Raw genomic sequence first — 24,660 nt, 5'->3', positions numbered from 1 at the left:
AACATCTCATACATCATGAAATCAAAGCAAGGCATTTCAACATGATTATGTTTTATATATTCTTAGAAGTGGTTTTGAATTTATAAACAATGATGACATAAGGATATGGTATGCATATAGGCACTCAAATGTATAGCAAGGAGTGCCTGCCCAATAAGAAGATGATTATTGTGGTTTGTCATGGAATATGCATATGACATCATGATGTCATTAATTACAAATCAGACATAAATTAAATTATATTACAAGCATATGTTCATGCTACATGATATGGAAAGGGGGGGCAGTAGTGGATTCTAAAAGAAAAGGAATACTCCTTTTTCAAGTGCCAAAGCTGTAGACTTTGATTTTCTTCATGAGAATGTTTACAAACAATAATACATGTTGGATACATGTTAGATAGCTTTCACATACCATCAGACTCCATGGCCGCCTCTTCCTCCTCTGTCCTACATGTTACATCAATATCTGTAAAACATAACATGCTGTGTACACGTTAATATCAGATATTATAACATATGTTACTGTTGCTCCAAGACACACATCAATGTTGCATTAAAGATATACTGAGCCAAAGTTTTGATTTACATCATTTTGATGGAGCATACAAATGACATTAGATTTGTTATTCTCAATGAGTAAGAATTTCATTTTAGTGTTTGGATTTCATATAAATTCCCAAAAGAAGAGTACATGGAACATTTGAGAGTTCTCATGTGTGTATCACTTCATGATTGTTGTCCAAATTTATAATAAAAACAAACATATGTTATCCATCTTCTGAACAACAAAGGTGTAGACTAAGAAGCTTTGAGATATTAATCTTTCAATATTAAAATAAATTTGATATATAATCATAGTACTAAATTATATGTTTTATTCAAATGTAATGCTTCATCAGAATCATGATCATAATATAGATTACAAATACACCTTCAATGACATATGAATGAGTCAAAGGACGTACCAGAATGCTTTGAAGGCATTTCATCATCGGTGCTGGATCCCCCAGGGCTCCCCACAAGAACTATATCTATGAATGATATAGATATCTATTAGTGAACACAGTTTGGACATCACTAAATCACATAATTTTTAAGAATAATATACTTAGAAATGAGAACAATAGAGCACTAATCTGAAGAATAAATGCATGAGTGAATCAAGGTTATTCTGAATAAAAAGATATCTTTAACATGTTTAATTTCTGACTATATTAGACAGACAATTCATCTCATATGATTATATTGCATATCTAAATATACCCATTGATCAATGTTTTTAAACGAATACACAAATACACACAAACAACATTTGGAATAAAAACTGGTGATAAATAGAACCCAAGCCATGTGTCACATCAATCCATTTGTGCAATGTACACTAATCTTGTTTAGGACACAACACATATTGATCACAATGCAAAACAGAAGTTATTCATCAAAATATGTAATCATGGTGCTGTTAGGGTATGCTATCTATAAAGTAAGTCCAAGAGTGAATATGTCATTTAGATATCAATATTGTTTCATCCAAACAATGTAATGATGAATGAATCGATTGATTATTAAAGGGACACTGACATCAATTTTGTTAAAACATTGATTTTAAAATAAAATGAATGTTGTATTTAATTTTACATTTACTCCTATTATATATTTTTTGTTTAGTTTTGTTTTTAATGCAGCTAAGAAATTTTTTGGTTCATTAAATATTGCTCGTTGAAGGTATACAACAATCATCAAGAACAACCCAGGTTGGTCACCAAAAATGGACCTGCATCTAAAATTACATTCTTGCTTTTCAAATTAAGATAACAAGAGAATGTTGAAAATATGATTATATGATTAAATAATAAAGTTGATTAATATTGCATGCTCTATGTGAATGACAACAGAAATAATATGTGGTCAGTGTCCCTTTAAGATTTAAATATCTTAATTTGACAATTTTGCTGTTAAGGAATTTTTGCCTACAGATGTTGATGTAATGAATGGTATTGAGCATGCAATAACAATAAAAACTGTAATTTAAGGATATCATCAAGATTCTTTAATTATCCTCTCTTAAAGGGACATGAAGCGCAAAATGTGTTATTGGATTCATTTGTCAATAAAATCCAGCCTGTGATGTTTAAATATTTGTGAAAATCACGTGTCTAAATCCGTGATTTTAAATTTTGTTTTTCATGTCCCTTAAATGATAACAACCCAAAAATGTATGTAATGTATATTTTTAAAATATTAACATATGCAAAAATGTGTGATTGTTGTCAAAATATATAAAAACAATGACAAGCAATACACAGGGGGAGAATATAAATTTGCCATGAAACTAAGCTAACAGTAAAATGAAGATATCAAGAATAGAAGCGATATCTTCAAATTGACATAATTTCTGATTTGTACTACAATGTAATCAAAATTTTGATTTTTTATTCTTAATTTTAAATAACCAGAAAAGATAATTAGAGTATCCATATAGATATTGATAAATGTGAATGTATTATGTTATGTAATGTTATGTCCATGTTTCTAAGACAAATTGCAATTAAAATGAGACATACCATAGTCTGACAAACCCTGGCCTGAGGGTCCAGCACCAACATCCATATCTGTAAAATTTTCAATGAGGATTGGATATCATTAATACAAATCAGGACATGTAGATAAAAAAGTTTAAAATACATTTACATTGACAAACTAATAATCTATTTTTATTCACATGAGTTAATTGTTTCCTCAATTAATGTCTCAATAAATCGATCCTGTATTCTTATTTTCAAAACTTTATGTTGTTGACTGTAGCTTTAATTCATTTGTTGTCTTGTTGCATTATCATCAATTGATATCTATATTTCATTGTTTATTCTTTTAATCTTGCTAATATATTTTTTATAATGTAGACGATTGGAAATAAGGATACTGTATTCTTCACATATATACTAATTAACGTATACATTTGACCAACATGTGGAAAGCGATGCCAGTTACAGCAAACACATGTTTACGTGTGTGCGCAATTCTATCTTTCATGATCATTGCGCAATGATTCTATGCTGAATTGCGCATCCGTGAATCAGAATTAATTTGGATATAGTAGTGTGATGAGTATCATTTCATAAAAACTTATGATATATTTTCAATTGGGTGTATTACGAGATGGAAATCGTATATTTGTTAATATTGAACAATAAAAAATAATATTTATAACTGGGTTATGATTCAAGAGTCAATGTATGAAATGACGGATGCTAGGGATTTCACGGATGCGCAATTCCATTTTTACTCTGTGACGCATATTCTGGAGAGCACAAGAAACATCACTCCTATTTCATGTGTGACGAATCTAAAATCAGATATCTGAACATCATATGTAGCGTATGTTGTGAGATCTATATAGGTTGAATATATGGCTATCTACACATTTCTTAAAAGTCTAATCAAATATTAATATATTACATAAAGTAGGATATTTACCTTGTTCAGTCTCCATTTCAACTTCTCCCAGGCCACCGGACGGAGAAGCAGCTGCACTGGCCCCCGGGTCCTGAGTTTTGGATCCAGCAGCTGTGAGGGAAGAAGAAGAGGCCGAGGATGGAGAGGATCGAAATCCTTTGGGGACCCGGAGACTGAAGAGGTCGCATAAAGTGACCTCATAAGGGAGTAGGTAGAGTTTCCGTTCTGGATCAACTTTCTTTCCATCTCTTTTCTGGGCTTGTACCCACTCCCTTATGAGGCCCACTTTTTTTTTGCAGATGCAACCTCATATCTCCGAACCTCCGCATGATCTGATCCTGGCTCCTCTGGATGCCCTTCACCAATTGAACCTTATTGGTGATTGACTCCCAGAGGGCCTTCTTAACATGTGCATCTGTCGTTCTCTTCTGGTTCCCAAACAGCTGCGGATAAAACTTCTGGACAGCGTGGACCAGTGCAGCACTCTCCTGCTTGGCGAACCTGGGAGGTGTCATGCCTACTAGGTTGTCCAATAAATATATTATAATAATAATAATAATAATATAAACTGCCAGCAGGCATTAGAGAACTGACAAAGATAGCAACGTGTAATGGACTTTTATATGGTGAGGTAAACATGCGATGCACTATGTTATCTGTACATCTGATTGGATAAAATTTTAAAATATTGTTATCATGTCTGTGAGAGCATCCAGACTCAAGTTATGTTTGTGTGATGAACTCTGATTGGCTGTTCCTTAATGTTTCATATCTTAGTAACTTCGATACACATTCCTCCTGGTGGTGCTGTTAATACATTTTTCATGTAGACTTATTTGTAACTCTTGGGCCTGTCATGCGGATATGTATGACGCAGATTTAATATACGTGATCCATTAAATATTAATGTTTCAATTCTCGTAAAAATCTAATACTGTCACATTATTAAATGTTGTAGACATTTCTCGGTTTAATATCGTTCGGTTTCTTTAATACAAATACGTTGGATTAATACAAATTTAACATTGTATGTATTTATTGTTCATTAAATCAATTTTGTGACTTATTGTGAAGTATTGACATTGCTCTATTAAATGCATTTATAATGCACATCGATTGTGTGCTATTGCGTGACATTAGACTAGAATGTGTAAAGATGCGAATCTCGTGTTGCAAGATACGTTTCCCACGCAACATTTCTGAAATGCACAATTTCTGGTCCTAATGTCCGTAACTTGGAAAATCTGTTTATAAATGTTAAACTACACGTTTGTTTGTTATTAGTAAATAAACCTCGATCTTGTGTTTGTATGAACTTCTCAATAATTTCAAAAAATGATCCGGAGAGAGAAAAAATGTTTAGACTTTAAAATGTAACTCAATTTATCTTTTGATTTAGATATCCTTAACAGAAGAAATTTCAATGGACATGGTTGAGCCAATCACATAAGGCATCTCTGTGCATCCACCAATCTTCATCTACTGAGCCTATTTCGATTAGTGATGTCGAGAACCTAAAATTTTGCGTTGGCGAACGCGAACTTCGGCAAATGTTCGCGAACCGGGCGAACCGCAATTGACTTCAATGGACAGGCGAATTTTAAAACCCACAGGGACTCTTTCTGGCCGCAATAGTGATGGAAAAGTTGTTTCAAGGGGACTAACACCTGGACTGTGGCATGCCGGAGGGGGATCCTTTGGCAAAACTCCCATGGAAAATTACATAGTTGATGCAGAGTCTAGGTTTAAGCCATAAAGGTCATAAATCACCTAAATCACCTAACATTCCTAAATTGTTTTGAATAACGTGCTTTAAAACATCAGGTATGATGTTGTATCGATCAGGTAGTGTAAGGGTTATGCCCGCTTCACAGTGACAGACCAAACTCCCCGTTTAACGCACCGCAAACAACCGCAAACAGTCCATTTGCACAACCACGAGATTGATAGATTTGATAGATACATAGATTACATAGATCAATAGATGCAATATACATTTGCTAGATACCAATTACATAGATCAAAAGATGCAATATACATTTGATAGATACGAATTACATAGATCAAAAGATGCAATATACATTTGATAGATACGAATTACATGGATCAAAAGATGCAATATACATTTGATAGATACGAATTACATCAATAGATGCAATATACATTTGATAGATACAAATTGCATAGATCAAAAGATGCAATATACATTTGATAGATATGAATTACATAGATCAATAGATGAAATATACATTTGATAGATATGAATTCCATAGATCAATACATGCAATATACATTTGATAGATACGAATTGCATAGATCAATAGATGCAATATACATTTGATAGATACCAATTGCATAGATCAATAGATGCAATATATATTTGATAGATACTAATTGCATAGATCAATAGATGCAATATACATTTGATAGATAAATAGCTAATTTGAAAGATATATAATTTCCCAGACAGAGAATTACAAAAACGTGCGGTCTGGAACCCATGGTAAGGTTACTTCCTTTTGCATAATCGAGTATACCAGTTGCAGAGGTTCTGACCCTGCATTCTGGCTGCACCTCTCCCTGCAAGAGAGATCTGTTACAGAGTCTGTGGGCCTCTATGCAAAGAGCTGGCCTGCCTGAAAGGAGCAGCAAGGCAGATCAAAAGATGCAATATACATTTGATAGATACGAATTACATAGATCAAAAGATGCAATATACATTTGATAGATACGAATTACATAGATCAAAAGATGCAATATACATTTGATAGATATGAATTACATAGATCAAAAGATGCAATATACATTTGAAAGATACAAATTACATGGATCAAAAGATGCAATATACATTTGATAGATATGAATAACATAGATCAAAAGATGCAATATACATTTGATTGATACGAATTACAGAGATCAATAGATGCAATATATATTTGATTGATACGATTGATAGTTATATAATTTCCCTGACAGAGTATAACAATAAGACATGTGGCCTGGGACCCATGGTAAGGTTACTTCCTTTTGCACAATCAAGTATACCAGTTGCAGAGGTTCTGACCCTGCATTCTGGCTGCACCTCTCCCTGCAAGAGAGATCTGTTACAGAGTCTGTGGGTCTCTATGCAAAGAGCTGGCCTGCCTGAAAGGAGTAGCAAGGCAGATCAAAAGATGCAATACACATTTGATAGGTACGAATAACATAGATCAAAAGATGCAATATACATTTGATCGATACGAATTACAGAGATCAATAGATGCAATATATATTTGATTGATACGATTGATAGTTATATAATTTCCCTGACAGAGTATAACAATAAAACATGCGGCTGCGACCCATGGTAAGGTTACTTCCTTTTGCACAATCGAGTATACCAGTTGCAGAGGTTCTGACCCTGCATTCTGGCTGCACCTCTCCCTGCAAGAGAGATCTGTTACAGAGTCCGTGGGCCTCTATGCAAAGAGCTGGCCTGCCTGAAAGGAGCAGCAAGGCAGATCAAAAGATGCAATATACATTTGATAGATACGAATTACATAGATCAAAAGATGCAATATACATTTGATAGATACAAATTACATAGATCAAAAGATGCAATATACATTTGATAGATACGAATTACATAGATCAAAAGATGCAATATACATTTGATAGATATGAATTACATAGATCAAAAGATGCAATATACATTTGATAGATACAAATTACATGGATCAAAAGATGCAATATACATTTGATAGATACGAATTACATGGATCAAAAGATGCAATATACATTTGATAGATACAAATTACATAGATCAAAAGATGCAATATACATTTGATAGATACGAATTACATAGATCAAAAGATGCAATATACATTTGATAGATACAAATTACATAGATCAAAAGATGCAATATACATTTGATAGATACGAATTACATAGATCAAAAGATGCAATATACATTTGATAGATATGAATTACATAGATCAAAAGATGCAATATACATTTGATAGATACAAATTACATGGATCAAAAGATGCAATATACATTTGATAGATACGAATTACATGGATCAAAAGATGCAATATACATTTGATAGATACGAATTACATAGATCAAAATATGCAATATACATTTGATAGATATGAATTACATAGATCAAAAGATGCAATATACATTTGATAGATACGAATTACATCGATCAAAAGATGCAATATACATTTGATAGATACGAATTACATCGATCAAAAGATGCAATATACATTTGATCGATACGAATTACAGAGATCAATAGATGCAATATATATTTGATTGATACGATTGATAGTTATATAATTTCCCTGACAGAGTATAACAATAAAACATGCTGTCTCGGACCCATGGTATGGTTACTTCCTTTTGCACAATCGAGTATACCAGTTGCAGAGGTTCTGACCCTGCATTCTGGCTGCACCTCTCCCTGCAAGAGAGATCTGTTACAGAGTCTGTGGGCCTCTATGCAAAGAGCTGGCCTGCCTGAAAGGAGCAGAAAGGCAGATCAAAAGATGCAATATACATTTGATAGGTATGAATTACATAGATCAAAAGATGCAATATACATTTGATCGATACGAATTACAGAGATCAATAGATACAATATATATTTGATTGATACGATTGATAGTTATATAATTTCCCTGACAGAGTATAACAATAAAACATGCGGGCTGAGACCCATGGTATGGTTACTTCCTTTTGCACAATCGAGTATACCAGTTGCAGAGGTTCTGACCCTGCATTCTGGCTGCACCTCTCCTTGCAAGAGAGATCTGTTACAGAGTCTGTGGGCCTCTATGCAAAGAGCTGGCCTGTATGAAAGGAGCAGCAAGGCAGATCAAAAGATGCAATATACATTTGATAGGTACGAATAACATAGATCAAAAGATGCAATATACATTTGATCGATACGAATTACAGAGATCAATAGATGCAATATATATTTGATTGATACGATTGATAGTTATATAATTTCCCTGACAGAGTATAACAATAAAACATGCTGTCTCGGACCCATGGTAAGGTTACTTCCTTTTGCACAATCGAGTATACCAGTTGCAGAGGTTCTGACCCTGCATTCTGGCTGCACCTCTCCTTGCAAGAGAGATCTGTTACAGAGTCTGTGGGCCTCTATGCAAAGAGCTGGCCTGCCTGAAAGGAGCAGCAAGGCAGATCAAAAGATGCAATATACATTTGATAGGTACGAATAACATAGATCAAAAGATGCAATATACATTTGATCGATACGAATTACAGAGATCAATAGATGCAATATATATTTGATTGATACAATTGATAGTTATATAATTTCCCTGACAGAGTATAACAATAAAACATGCAGCTGCGACCCATGGTAAGGTTACTTGCTTTTGCACAATTGAGTATACCAGTTGCAGAGGTTCTGACCCTGCATTCTGGCTGCACCTCTCCCTGCAAGAGAGATCTGTTACAGAGTCTGTGGGCCTCTATGCAAAGAGCTGGCCTGCCTGAAAGGAGCAGCAAGGCAGATCAAAAGATGCAATATACATTTGATAGGTACGAATTACATAGATCAAAAGATGCAATACACATTTGATCGATACGAATTACAGAGATCAATAGGTGCAATATATATTTGATTGATACGATTGATAGTTATATAATTTCCCTGACAGAGTATAACAATAAAACATGTTGTCTAACACCCATGGTAACCAGGTTACTTCCTTTTGCACAATCGAGTATACCAGTTGCAGAGGTTCTTACCCTGCATTCTGGCTGCACCTCTCCCTGCAAGAGAGATCTGTTACAGAGTCTGTGGGCCTCTATGCAAAGTGCTGGCCTGCCTGAAAGGAGCAGCAAGGCAGATCAAAAGATGCAATATACAATTGATAGGTACGAATAACATAGATCAAAAGATGCAATATACATTTGATCAATATGAATTACAGAGATCAATCGATGCAATATATATTTGATTGATACGATTGATAGTTGTATAATTTCCCTGACAGAGTATAACAATAAAATATGTTGTCTGACACCCATGGTAAGGTTACTTCCTTTTGCACGATCGAGTATACCAGTTGCAGAGGTTCTGACCCTGCATTCTGGCTGCACCTCTCCCTGCAAGAGAGATCTGTTACAGAGTCTGTGGGCCTCTATGCAAAGAGCTGGCCTGCCTGAAAGGAGCAGCAAGGCAGATCAAAAGATGCAATATACATTTGATAGGTATGAATTACATAGATCAAGAGATGCAATATACATTTGATCGTTTAATACCTGTTACTCACCCTATCGGGGGAGGTCTATATGGCCTTGATTTTCGGAAAAGGGAGATGGAAGAAGATGCTTGGTCTGTCCTCCTACTTCAAATTTGTCCGAAACACAAGTTGCTGTCACAAAACAGTCCGGCCACGAGATCGATAGATTTGATAGATAGATCCATAGATTACATAGATCAATAGATGCAATATACATTTGATAGGTACGAATAACATAGATCAAAAGATGCAATATACATTTGATAGATACAAATTACATAGATCAAAAGATGCAATATACATTTGATAGATACAAATTACATGGATCAAAAGATGCAATATACATTTGATAGGTACGAATTACATAGATCAAAAGATGCAATATACATTTGATCGATACGAATTACAGAGATCAATAGATGCAATATATATTTGATTCATACGATTGATAGTTATATAATTTCCCTGACAGAGTATAACAATAAAACATGCTGTCTGGGACCCGTGGTGTGTTAAGCACTAAGTAGTACTATTCTTAGCAGTTTAATACCTGTTACTCCCCCTATTGGGGGAGGTCTATGTGGCCTTGATTTTCGGAACAGGGAGATGGAAGAAGATGCTTGGTCTGTCCTCCTACTTCAAATTTGGCCAAAACACAAGTTGCTGTCACAAAACAGTCCGGCCACGAGATTGATAGATTTGATAGATAGATCCATAGATTACATAGATCAATTGTCGCGATCGCTCAGCTGCTGATCGCTTCCTTCTCCCTCTGTGTCAGCGCGGTAGCGCTTTCTTGGTTGCTTAGCAACCCTGTTCCTGTCGGCCCCTTCTGCTGACGTCAGGAGGCCTTCTTATTCCGGGCCTGTTTGTTTTCACTCGTTGTGATATTCTGAACCTGTGCCTACTGAATTCTGAACCCTGAACCCCTACCTGCCTGATATTACGTTGCTGGACATTGCTTACCTGACTAATCTATTGGTTAACCCCTACCTGCCTGATTACATGTTGCTGGACACTGCTTACCTGACTATTCTATTGGTTAACCCCTACCTGCCTGATTACACGTTGCTGGATACTGCTTACCTGACTATTCTATTGGTTAACCCTTACCTGCCTGATTACACGTTGCTGGACACTGCTTACCTGACTATTCTATTGGTTAACCCCTACCTGCCTGATTACACGTTGCTGGACATTGCTTGCTTGATTACTCTACTGGTTAACCCCTACCTGCCTGATTACACGTTGCTGGACATTGCTTGCTTGATTACTCTACTGGTTAATCCCTATCTGCCTGATTACACGTTGGTGGACATTGCTTGCTTGATTACTCTAGTGGTTACCCCTTACCTGCCTGATTACACGTTGCTGGACATTGCTTGCTTGATTACTCTACTGGTTAACCCCTACCTGCCTGATTACACGTTGCTGGACATTGCTTGTTTGATTACTCTATTGGTTAACCTTTACCTGCTTGATTACACGTTGCTGGACATTGCTTGCCTGACTATTCTATTGGTTAACCTATACCTGCCTGATTACACGTTGCTGGACATTGCTTGCTTGATTACTCTATTGATTAACCCTATCTACACAAAGTTTCTTCTCCTGACCCTGCTGTGCCATCTTTCAGTCTATTACTGTGAGTATATCATACTATAGCTGTCGCAGGGTCAGGTCCTGGTATATACTCACTGTGCTAGGGTTAACCTCATTTTAGCATTTGGGTCTAACTCTGGACTTTACCTATCCTGACATTACAAACAGGCCAAATAATGGACCCTGGTGAGTTATCCAGGGCTGTGGCTCTACAGGGACAGCTTCTTGGAACCCACTCTGCACACCTGCAATCCCTGGATTCTAAATTAGATCAAATTACTGCTCTTTTGCATAATCTTTCTCCACCTTCTCAAGTCTCGGCAACACCTGTTGTTCCTGCGGCCAGTTCTAACCCTGCATTTAATCCGCCACAACCTGCAGAACAATTTATCCCCAGAATTCCACTACCGGATAAATATGACAGCAATCCTGAAGACTGTCGAGGATTTCTTAATCAGTGCCGCCTTCACTTCAGAAATAATCCACAGATTTTTTTTTCCTCTTCCTCCAAGATCACCTTTTTAACTTCTCTTATGAGGGGTAAAGCCTTGGCTTGGGTTTCTCCACTGTTGGAAACGGATGATCCTTTGCTCCATGATATTGACACTTTTGTATCCATATTTTCTTCTGTGTTTGATAAACCTGGTAGATCAGCGGCTGCTGAAGCAGGACTTTTAGATTTAAGACAGGGATCTCTTTCTGTAGCACAATACGCTATAGAATTCTGGACTTTAGCTGCTGAAACTATGTGGAATCATGGGGCCCTGCGTGCTGCATTTCGTAAAGGTCTTTGTGATCGTTTGAAAGATGAATTGGTTTATAGGGATCTTCCTGATTCTCTAGAAGAACTTATCAACTTATGTATCAAGCTTGATGCTCGTTACTCTGAGCGTCTCCATGAACGTGACCGTAACAGAAGATCCTTTATCAGATCTTCCTTCCGTCCTATGCCTCATTCACCAAACCTTCCTACTCCAAATACTTCCATCTCTGAGTCAAGTGAACCCATGGAGGTTGGTGCAATCAAATTATCCGAAGCTGAACGTCTCAGAAGGCGTAATCTAGGACTATGTCTTTACTGCGGTATTAAGGGGCATATGTTAAAAGATTGTCCAACTCGTCCAGTAAAAGCCAGGGCTTAACTCCAGAAAGAGGGACTGAGTTAAGCCAAAGATCTTTTTCTACCCTCAATCCCAAGCTGTTTGTTCCAGTTACTGTCCGCTTTGGCAACACCAAATTTCAGGCTCAAGCACTCATCGATTCTGGAGCTGCAGGAATGTTTATGGATTCGGAGTTTGTCAATGCTTTTCATATTCCTTTGCTTTCCAAGAGCCAAGTAATTAAGGTCACTACTGTCAGTGGTCAACCCTTAGGTTCTGGTTTCATTCGATATTCTACCATACCACTTCTCATGTCTGTAGGAGTACTTCATTCCGAAACCATTTGTTTTGACATCATCTCTTCCCCACAGTTTCCTCTCATTTTGGGACTTCCTTGGCTTCAACTACATGATCCAGTTTTTTCCTGGTCTAAAGGAGAGCTTGTTGCTTGGGGATCTTCTTGTTTCAAACAGTGTCTACGGAATACTCCCAAAACTTCTAGTACAGTTGTGGTAGTTTTGGACATTCCTGATTCCTTGCCTGAACATTATCATTCTTTTTGTGATGTCTTTTCTAAAAAAGATGCTGAAGTATTACCTCCACACCGGACCTTTGATTGTCCCATTGACCTATTACCAGGAGCACCTCTACCTAAGGGTAAAACTTACCCACTTTCTCGTCAAGAAAATGTTTCACTTGAGGAATATATCAAGGATAATTTGGTCCGAGGTTTTATCGGCCCTTCTTCTTCTCCAGTATGGGCAGGGTTTTTCTTTGTGGAAAAAAAAGATGGAGGTCTTCGTCCTTGCATTGATTATCGAGCTCTTAATCAAATTACAATCAAGAATTGTTATCCACTCCCTCTCATTCCCGAATTATTTGATCGTCTCCAGGGTGCTTCCATCTTTACCAAATTGGATCTTCGTGGGGCATATAATTTGGTCAGGATTCGTAAAGGGGACGAGTGGAAAACTGCCTTCAACACTAGGTTTGGACACTATGAATATTTAGTTATGCCTTTTGGGTTATGCAATGCCCCTGCAGTTTTTCAAGATTTTGTTAATGAAATATTCAGAGACTATCTTAAAGGGACACTGTACCCAAAAATTTTCTTTTGTGATTCAGATAGAGCATGCAATTTTAAGCAACTTTCTAATTTACTCCTATTATCAAATGTTCTTTATTCTCTTGGTATCTTTATTTGAAATGCAAGAATGTAAGTTTAGATGCCGGCCCATTTTTGGTGAACAACCTAGGTTGTCCTTGCTGACTGGTGGATAAATTCATCCACCAATCAAAAACTGCTGTCCATAGTGCTGAACCAAGAAAAAGCTTAGATTCCTTCTTTTTCATATAAAGATAGCAAGAGAACGAAGAAAAATTGCTAATAGGAGTAAATTAGAAAGTTGCTTAAAATTGCATGCTCTATCTGAATCACAAAAGAAAATTTTTGGGTACAGTGTCCCTTTAATCAATTCATTATTATCTATCTTGATGATATTCTGATTTATTCCCGGACTTTACAGGATCACGTTCATCATGTTACACTAGTACTCCAGAGATTACGTGAAAATTCTCTCTTTGCCAAGCTTGAAAAGTGTTCTTTTCATCAATAATCTATTCCTTTCCTGGGTTACATTATTTCTCCGTCTGGATTCAAGATGGATTCTGACAAACTGTCGGCTATTCTAGATTGGCCTAGACCTACTTCATTAAAATCTCTTCAAAGGTTCCTGGGGTTTGCCAATTACTATCGTAAGTTCATAAAAGATTTTGCTAACATCTCGGCACCCCTTACAGCTCTTACTAAAAAGGGTCAGGATTGCAAGCATTGGTCTGATCAAGCCTTACAGGCATTTGAATCTCTGAAGTCTGCATTTACTTCGGCTCCCATTCTTTGCCATCCTGTTCCGACTCTCCAATTCATTCTTGAAGTGGATGCTTCTCTGATTGCTGCTGGGGCAGTACTATCTCAGCGAAATCCTGTTTCTAGCAAGATTCTTCCTGTGGGATTTTTCTCCAAGAAGTTCAATACTTCCGAACTGAATTATGACGTTGGTAACAAAGAACTGTTAGCTATTAAAATGGCTTTGGAAGAATGGAGACATCTGCTTGAAGGCACTGTTCAACCATTTCTTATTCTCACAGATCATAAGAATCTTCTGTATCTTCATACTGTCAAACGCCTCAACTCACGTCAAGCCCGATTGGCTCTGTTCTTCTCCAGATTTAATTTTGTCCTCTCTTATATTCCTGGTTCTAAGAATACGAAAGCAGACGCTTTATCTAGACAATTTCTGGCTTCTCGGGCTCATGATAATGTTCTGTCTGGACATCCAGGAGTGCGTAATACTTTGTGGAGACTCAAACAACATGTCTGGTGGCCTTCCATGGGCAAAGATGTCAAGGATTATGTTGCAGCTTGTCATTCCTGTACCTCTAATAAACAGTCTTCATCTTTACCTCTTGGTCTCTTACAACCTCTGCCTGTTCCGTATTATCCCTGGTCTCATGTTTCCATGGACTTTATTACAGATCTTCCTAATTCTGCCGGAAACAAGACCATATGGGTTGTGGTAGACAGGTTTTCCAAAGCAGCTCATTTTGTTCCATTAACTGGATTACCATCGGCCCAGAAACTCGCTGAATTGTTTATTCTCCATATCACCAGATTACATGGTTTTCCTTTGGACATCGTTTCTGATTGAGGAGTTCAATTTGTCTCAAGATTTTGGAAATCTCTGTGCAAACAGTTTGGAGTTACCATATCTCTTTCTACTGCTCATCATCCTCAGTCCAACGGTCAAACTGAGCGGGTAAATCAATCTCTTGAGTCCTATCTCAGGCACTATGTTAATCATCAGCACTCCAATTGGTCTCAACTTCTTCCTTTAGCAGAACTTGCTTACAATTCCCGCTTCAATTCTTCTTTACAGACTTCTCCTTTCAAGGCAGCCTATGGATTTGAACCTAGAACTTTTCCTATGTCATCGGAAGGTTCTGGAGTTCCTGGAGCAGATCGTACAGTGAGAAGTCTTTGTAAACACTGGAAGAAGATTCGGGAAATTCTTCTTCTCTCTACTCAAAAGTATAAACGATTTGCTGATCGCAGACGCCGGAAGGCACCCTCTCTTCGGACTGGAGACAAGGTTTAGATTTCCACCAGATTCATTCGACTCAAACAACCTTGTGCTAAATTGGGTCCCAGATACATCGGACCATTCAGGATTGTTTCCAAGGTATGTTCTACTGCCTACAGGGTGGCTTTACCAGACAACTTGAAGATTCACTCTGTCTTTCACGTATCTCTTCTTAAACCAGCAGTCTCTAACCGGTTTTCCACCAAATGTAGAGTTCCCTCTCCGTTCCTTGTGGATGGTACTTCAGAATTTGAGATCAGTCAAATCCTTGATTCCACATTACGGGGTAACCGTCTATATTATTTGGTCCATTGGAAGGGATATCCCATCACTGAACGTTCTTGGAAACCTGCTTCTCATGTCCGTGCTTCTGCTTTGATCAAACAGTTCCACGCTCTGAATCCTTCAAAGCCTGTTCGTGTTTCCCGGAGAGGTCCTTGAGGTGGGGGCACTGTCGCGATCGCTCAGCTGCTGATCGCTTCCTTCTCCCTCTGTGTCAGCGAGGTAGCGCTTTCTTGGTTGCTTAGCAACCCTGTTCCTGTCGGCCCCTTCTGCTGACGTCAGGAGGCCTTCTTATTCCAGCGTCTCCTCTCCTCGGGGCCTGTTTGTTTTCACTCGTTGGCTAAGTGAGTACCATTTATTTCTGTGATATTCTGAACCTGTGCCTACTGAATTCTGAACCCCTACCTGCCTGATATTACGTTGCTGGACATTGCTTACCTGACTAATCTATTGGTTAACCCCTACCTGCCTGATTACACGTTGCTGGACACTGCTTACCTGACTATTCTATTGGTTAACCCCTACCTGCCTGATTACACGTTGCTGGATACTGCTTACCTGACTATTCTATTGGTTAACCCTTACCTGCCTGATTACATGTTGCTGGACACTGCTTACCTGACTATTCTATTGGTTAACCCCTACCTGCCTGATTACACGTTGCTGGACATTGCTTGCTTGATTTCTCTACTGGTTAACCCCTACCTGCCTGATTACACGTTGCTGGACATTGCTTGCTTGATTACTCTACTGGTTAATCCCTACCTGCCTGATTACATGTTGCTGGACATTGCTTGCTTGATTACTCTACTGGTTAACCCCTACCTGCCTGATTACACGTTGCTGGACATTGCTTGCTTGATTACTCTACTGGTTAACCCCTACCTGCCTGATTACACGTTGCTGGACATTGCTTGTTTGATTACTCTATTGGTTAACCTTTACCTGCTTGATTACACATTGCTGGACATTGCTTGCCTGACTATTCTATTGGTTAACCTATACCTGCCTGATTACACGTTGCTGGACATTGCTTGCTTGATTACTCTATTGATTAACCCTATCTACACGAAGTTTCTTCTCCTGACCCTGCTGTGCCATCTTTCAGTCTATTACTGTGAGTATATCATACTATAGCTGTCGCAGGGTCAGGTCCTGGTATATAATCACTGTGCTAGGGTGTTATTAACCTCATTCTAGCATTTGGGTCTAACTCTGGACTTTACCTATCCTGACATCAATAGATGCAATATACATTTGATAGGTACGAATAACATAGATCAAAAGATGCAATATACATTTGATAGATACGAATTACATAGATCAAAAGATGCAATATACATTTGATAGATACAAATTACATGGATCAAAAGATGCAATATACATTTGATAGATACGAATTACATCAATAGATGCAATATACATTTGATAGATACAAATTACATAGATCTAAAGATGCAATATACATTTGATAGATACAAATTACAGAGATCAATAGATGCAATATATATTTGATTGATACGATTGATAGTTATATAATTTCCCTGACAGAGTATAACAATAAAACATGCTGTCTGGGACCCATGGTAAGGTTACTTCCTTTTGCACAATCGAGTACAGGTTGGGGTCCAGGATTGCCTTTTTGTGCTGTCTGATTCTTTCAGGTATACCAGTTGCAGAGGTTCTGACCCTGCATTCTGTTACAGAGTAGTCTGTGGCCTTTATGCAAAGAGCTGGCCTGCCTGAAAGGAGCAGCAAGGCAGAAGGATCGATTCCTGCCTATAAGAAACCAGAGGGCACGCTACCTGCTGGAAGTGTGCAGTGAGGCAGAGGGATCTATTCCTGCCTAGAAGCAGACAGGCAGAGGGGACGCTACCTGCCTGGGAGCCCACTGAGACCAGCCCAGCTGGGGGAGATACAGCTGCTGGCTTGACCCCGGTCTCAGCCACGATAGCCCTGGTCCCACTATTTGGAGGCAGAAGGATCTATTCCTGCCAAGAAGCAGCCTGGCAGGGGGATTTATTCCTGCCTAGAAGAAGCAGACAGGCAGAGGGGACGATACCTGCCAAGAAAGAGCTGCAGGGCAGAGAGGACGCTACCTGCCTGGGAGTCCACTGAGAACAGCCCAGCTGGGGGAGATATAGCCGCTGGCTTGACCCTGGTCTCAGCCACGATAGCCCTGGTCCCCCTATTTGGAGGCATAGGGATCTATTCCTGCCAAGAAGCAGCCTGGCAGGGGGATTTATTCCTGTCTAGAAGCAGACAGGCAGAGGGGACGATACCTGCCAAGAAAGAGCTGCAGGGCAGAGAGGACGGTACCTGACTGGGAGTCCACTGAGACCAGCCCAGCTGGGGGAGATACACCCGCTGGCTTGACCCCGGTCTCAGCAACTATATCTCTGGTCCCACTATCCGGTGGCCACCCCGGAGATAATTTTTAGGAACCGGGAGATGGAAAAAGATGTTTGGACACCCATTACAGGTCGTTCTCCTTCAGCCTTTTTATACTTGGGTCCCCGACCCTCAACAGGCACAACAGCATGAAATACCACATATGCCATCCTTTTGAACAATCCAGTACAGGTATGGCATTGATTTTAGGAACCCGGAGATAATTTTTAGGAACCGGGAGATGGAAAAAGATGCTTGGACACCCAGTACAGGTCGTTCTCCTTCAGCCTTTTTATATTTGGGTCCCCGACCCTCAACAGGCACAACAGCATGAAATACCACATATGCCATCCTTTTGCACTATAGAGTACAGGTATGGCATCGATTTTAGGAACCCGGAGATAATTTTTAGGAACCGGGAGATGGAAAAAGATGCTTGGACACACAGTACAGGTCGTTCTCCTTCAGCCTTTTTATACTTGGGTCCCTGACCCTCAACAGGCACAACAGCATGAAATACCACATATGCCATCCTTTTGCATAATAGAGTACAGGTATGGCATCGATTTTAGGAACCCGGAGATAATTTTTAGGAACTGGGAGTTGGAAAAAGATGCTTGGACACCCAGTACAGGTCGTTCTCCTTCAGCCTTTTAATACGAGGGTCCCCGACCCTCAACAGGCACAACAGCATGAAATACCACATATGCCATCCTTTTGCACAATCGAGTACAGGTATGGCATCGATTTTAGGAACCCGGAGATAATTTTTAGGAACCGGGAGATGGAAAAAGATGCTTGGACACCCAGTACAGGTCGTTCTCCTTTAGCCTTTTTATACTTGGGTCCCCGACCCTCAACAGGCACAACAGCATGAAATACCACATATGCCATCCTTTTGCATAATCGAGTACAGGTATGGCATCGATTTTAGGAACCCGGAGATAATTTTTAGGAACTGGGAGATGGAAAAAGATGCTTGGACACACAGTACAGGTCGTTCTCCTTCAGCCTTTTTATACTTGGGTCCCTGACCCTCAACAGGCACAACAGCATGAAATACCACATATGCCATCCTTTTGCACAATAGAGTACAGGTATGGCATCGATTTTAGGAACCCGGAGATAATTTTTAGGAACTGGGAGTTGGAAAAAGATGCTTGGACACCCAGTACAGGTCGTTCTCCTTCAGCCTTTTAATACGAGGGTCCCCGACCCTCAACAGGCACAACAGCATGAAATACCACATATGCCATCCTTTTGCACAATCGAGTACAGGTATGGCATCGATTTTAGGAACCCGGAGATAATTTTTAGGAACCGGGAGATGGAAAAAGATGCTTGGACACCCAGTACAGGTCGTTCTCCTTTAGCCTTTTTATACTTGGGTCCCCGACCCTCAACAGGCACAACAGCATGAAATACCACATATGCCATCCTTTTGCATAATTGAGTACAGGTATGGCATCGATTTTAGGAACCCGGAGATCATTTTTAGGAACCGTGAGATGGAAAAAGATGCTTGGACACCCAGTACAGGTTGTTCTCCTTCAGCCTTTTTATACTTGGGTCCCCGACCCTCAACAGGCACAACAGCATGAAATACCACATATGCCATCCTTTTGCACAATCGAGTACAGGTATGGCATCGATTTTAGGAACCCAGAGATAATTTTTAAGAACCGGGAGATGGAAAAAGATGCTTGGACACCCAGTACAGGTCGTTCTCCTTCAGCCTTTTTATACGTGGGTCCCTGACCCTCAACAGGCACAACAGCATGAAATACCACATATGCCATCCATTTGCACAATCGAGTACAGGTATGGCATCGATTTTAGGAACCCGGGAGATGGAAAAAGATGCTTGGACACCCAGTACAGGTCATTCTCCTTCAGCCTTTTTATGCGAGGGTCCCTGACCCTCAACAGGCACAACAGCATGAAATACCACATATGCCATCCTTTTGCACAATAGAGTACAGGTATGGCATCGATTTTAGGAACCGGAGATAATTTTTAGGAACCGGGAGATGGAAAAAGATGCTTGGACACCCAGTACAGGTCATTCTCCTTCAGCCTTTTTATACGAGGGTCCCCGACCCTCAACAGGCACAACAGCATGAAACACCACATATGCCATCCTTTTGCACAATAGAGTACAGGTATGGCATCGATTTTAGGAACCAGGAGATAATTTTTAGGAACCGGGAGATGGAAAAAGATGCTTGGACACCCAGTACAGGTCGTTCTCCTTCAGCCTTTTTATACGAGGGTCCCCGACCCTCAACAGGCACAACAGCATAAAATACCACATATGCCATCCTTTTGCACAATAGAGTACAGGTATGGCATCAGTTTTAGGAACCCGGAGATAATTTAGAGGAACCGGGAGATGGAAAAAGATGCTTGGACACCCAGTACAGGTCGTTCTCCTTCAGCCTTTTTATACGAGGGTCCCCAACCCTCAACAGGCACAACAGCATGAAACACCACATATGCCATCCTTTTGCACAATAGAGTACAGGTATGGCATTGATTTTAGGAACCCAGAGATTATTTTTAGGAACCGGGAGATGGAAAAAGATGCTTGGTCGGTCCTCCTACTTCAAATTTGGGGCACTGCGTGTGCAATGTACTATGCCACCAGATATGAGTGGTGTGCTAAGTAGTTCAATTCTTAACAGTTTAATCACTGTTATGTGCCTTTTTTTTGGTTTGGGTTTTGTAGCCACAGTGCAGCACCAGAGGCCAGAAAAATGTAAAAATGCCTGCAAAATTAGGTATTGTTGCAGCCGCTGCTGTAGCAGCGGCCAGAAAAATTGATGTTTGTTTGACAGTTAGAAAGTGCCCTAAAAAATTGCGGCTTGAACCCTAGTTGTTGGCGGGTAAGTCACGCAAGTCATCCGCCATTCGAAGATAAAATACAGCAGCGTGTGTACCATTTGTAGCTCAAGGCAGCTCATCTCATCAGGCCTTTTTTACTCTAATGTATCTCACAATGTCAGTCCCTTCGGTATCCATCCCTCATTCATTTTAATAAAGGTGAGATAATCAAGACTTTTTTGATCTAGGCGACTTCTCTTCTCAGTGACAATACCTCCTGCTGCACTGAAGGTCCTTTCTGACAGGACACTTGAAGCGGGGCAGGCCAGAAGTTCGATTGCAAATTGGGATAGCTCAGGCCACAGGTCAAGCCTGCACACCCAGTAGTCAAGGGGTCCATCGCTCCTCAGAGTGTCGAGATCCGCAGTTAATGCTAGGTAGTCTGCTACCTGTCGGTTGAGTCTTTCTCTGAGGCTGGATCACGAAGGGCTGTGACGATGCATAGGAGTTAGAAGGGTCCGCATGTCCTCCATCAACAACACGTCTGGAAAGCGTCCTGTCCTTGCCACCGTGGTTGTGGGAGGAGGAGTATTACTTTCATCTCTTCCCCTGTTAGATTCCCATTTTGCTGTGAGATCACCCTTATACGCTGTGTAAAGCATACTTTTTAATTTATTTTTAAACTGCTCCATCCTTTCCGACTTGCGGGAATTCTGTAACATTTCAGTAACTTTATGCTTATACCGGGGGTCTAGTAGAGTGGACACCCAGTACAGGTCGTTCTCCTTCAGCTTTTTTATACGAGGGTCCCTCAACAGGCACGACAGCATGAAAGACCCCATTTGCACAAGGTTGGATGCCGAGCTAATCAAGTCCCGTTCCTCGTCCTCACTGATCTCACTGAAGGTATCTTCTTCCCCCCAGCCACGTACAACACCATGGGTACCAGATAAGTGACAACAACGAGCACCCTGGGATGCCTCTTGTGCTTGGTCTTCCTCCTCCTCAAAGCCACATTCCTCCTCTGACTCCTCTTCCTCACAATCCTCTTCCTGCGTTGCCGCTGGTCCAGCAAGCGATGCTGATAAGGCTGTTTCTGGTGGTGATGGAGACCACAACTCTTCCTCTTCACGCTCATCTATGGCCTGATCCAGCACTCTTTGCAGGGCACGCTCCAGGAAGAAAACAAATGGTATGATGTCGCTGATGGTGCCTTCGGTGCGACTGACTAGGTTTGTCACCTCCTCAAAAGGACGCATAAGCCTACAGGCATTACGCATGAGCGTCCAGTAACGTGGCAAAAAAATCCCCAGCTCCCAAGAGGTTGTCCTAGCACCCCGGTCATACAATTACTCGTTAACAGCTTTTTCTTGTTGGAGCAGGCGGTCGAACATTAGGAGTGTTGAATTCCAACGTGGCTGTCGCAAATCAAGCGCCTCACTGGCAGGTTGTTTCGCCACTGGATATCGGACAAGTGCGCCATGGCCGTGTAGGAACGCCTGAAATGGCCACACACCTTCCTGGCCTGCTTCAGGACGTCCTGTAAGCCTGGTTACTTATGCACAAAGCGTTGTATAATCAGATTACACACATGTGCCATGCATGGCACATGTGTCAACTTGCCCAATTTCAATGCCGCTACCAAATTACTTCCATTGTCAGAAACAACTTTGCCAATCTCCAGTTGGTGCTGAGTCAGCCACTGATCCACCTGTGCGTTCAGGGTGGACAGGAGTGCTGGTGCGGTGTGACTCTCAGCTTTCAGGCAAGTCAACCCCAAGACTGCGTGACACTGCCGTATGTTGAATAGTACCTGGGGAGCTGGGGGGGGGGGTGCCGTTGATGTGGAGCAAGACACAGCAGCAGAAGAGGACTCAGCCGAGGAAGAGGTTATGGAAGAGGATGGCATAGGAGGAGTAGAGGAGGTAGCAGCAGGCCTGCCTGCAAGTTGTGGCGGTGTCACCAACTCCTCTGCAGAGCCACGCATTCCATGCTTGTCAGCCGTCAGCAGGTTTACCCAATGCGCAGTGTAGGTGATATACCTGCCCTGACCATGCTTTGCAGACCAGCTATCAGTGGTCAGATGGACCCTTGCCCTAACGCTGTGTGCCAGACATGCCATTACTTCCCTTTGCACAATCGAGTACAGGTTGGGGATTGCCTTTTGTGAAAAGAAATTTCGGCCGGGTACCTTCCACTGCGGTGTCCTAATAGATGCAAATTTTTTGAACGCCTCAGACTCCACCAGCTTGTATGGAAAAGCTGACGGGCTAACAGTTCAGACAAGCCAGCTGTCAGATGCCGGGCAAGGGGGTGACTTTGGGAAATTGGCTTCTTACACTCAAACATGTCCTAGACAGACACCTGACTGTGGGCAGATGACCAGGAACTGCTACGTAAGAGAGACTGAGTGGCGAATGGTTGAGAGGGGGCAAGGAGGACAGCAGTGGTTGACGTGGCTGAAGATGCTGGACCAGGAGGAGGATGGCGGCTTTGAGTTTGTGTGCTGCTTCTACTCATGTGTTCATCCCATGTGCCATGTGAGACCATGTGCCTTCGCAAAGCAGTTGTACCTAGGTGGGTGTTGGACTTCCCACGACTCAGTTTCTTTTGGCACAGGTTGCAAATGGCATCGCTGTTGTCAGAGGCAGACACACAAAAAAAATGCCACACTGCTGAGCTCTGCGATGACGGCATTCTGGTGGTGGCAACAGTATGCGTTGATTAGCGTGCTGTCTGGCTGACCCCGGGTGCCGATGCATGCTGTCTGACTGTGCCACTAGCTCCTTGGGACAACCTCCCCCTGCTTCCAACTCGTCTCCTCCTCCTCCTCTCTGTCTATCCATCTGAACTTTCCCCCTTTTCTTCTCTTCTAGCTGGCACCCACGTGACATCCACGGATGCATCATCATCAACCGCTTCACTTGTATCTGACAAATCAACAAAGGAAGCAGCAGCGGGTACAACATCACCATCATCATCACACCGTATTTCCATGTCTGTAATGCTGCCTGACTGAGACATATCACTGTTATCTACATCCTCTGTCAATGATGGTTGCGCATCACTCATTTCTTCAAACTGATGTGTCAATAACTCCTCTGACAGATCAAGTGAAGCGGCTGTGGTGCTAGTGTTGGTGGTGGCGGCAGGCAGGCGAGTGGCACTGGTCACTTGAGAGGTGCCCGCAGCTAAGCTGGAGGTGGATGGTGCGTCAAGGTTAGGAGCGGAAGCTTTAGAAGATTGGGTGTCCTGTGTTAGCCATTCAACTAGGTCCTCCTCAGAACTTTTTGCGTTCATGGCACGTGGCCTCTGAACACTGTGCATTATTGTAGGGTCAAAGGGAATCAAAGCACCACGACCACGACGGCACCTGCGGGGTGGCCTGCCTCTGACTGTCATTTTTTTTTTTAAATGTAGACTTACACTACTATTAAACAAAATATGATTGGTGCCACTGGGCAAGTGGGCACAGTATACGCTGTGAGCCTGACACAAAAAAAGCAGACTGATGTTTCACAATCCAAAAAGTTTATTTTTTTTAAATGTACACTTACACTACTAATAAACAAGATATGAGTGGTGGCACTGGGCAAGT

At 40.8% G+C, this 24,660-nt stretch overlaps 1 protein-coding gene and 1 long non-coding RNA gene across 2 annotated transcripts in view; one reads left to right on the top strand and one right to left on the bottom strand.

Annotated features, from left to right (window-relative positions):
* Nucleotides 1–5,233, top strand: part of LOC128642780 (uncharacterized) — a 78,871-nt gene extending 73,638 nt beyond the window's left edge. Inside the window, exon 3 of the long non-coding RNA XR_008399707.1 lies at nt 4,858–5,233. This is a non-coding gene — a long non-coding RNA (uncharacterized LOC128642780). The remainder of the gene's footprint in view (nt 1–4,857) is intronic.
* LOC128642779 (multidrug and toxin extrusion protein 1-like) overlaps nt 1–24,660 on the bottom strand; it is a 585,931-nt gene that overhangs the window by 78,853 nt on the left and 482,418 nt on the right. The window lies entirely within an intron of this gene.

The sequence above is a fragment of the Bombina bombina genome, chromosome 12 (genome assembly GCF_027579735.1).
Source record: "Bombina bombina isolate aBomBom1 chromosome 12, aBomBom1.pri, whole genome shotgun sequence".
Taxonomy (NCBI): Eukaryota; Metazoa; Chordata; class Amphibia; order Anura; family Bombinatoridae; genus Bombina; species Bombina bombina.
This window is presented reverse-complemented; position numbering and strand designations above follow the sequence as displayed.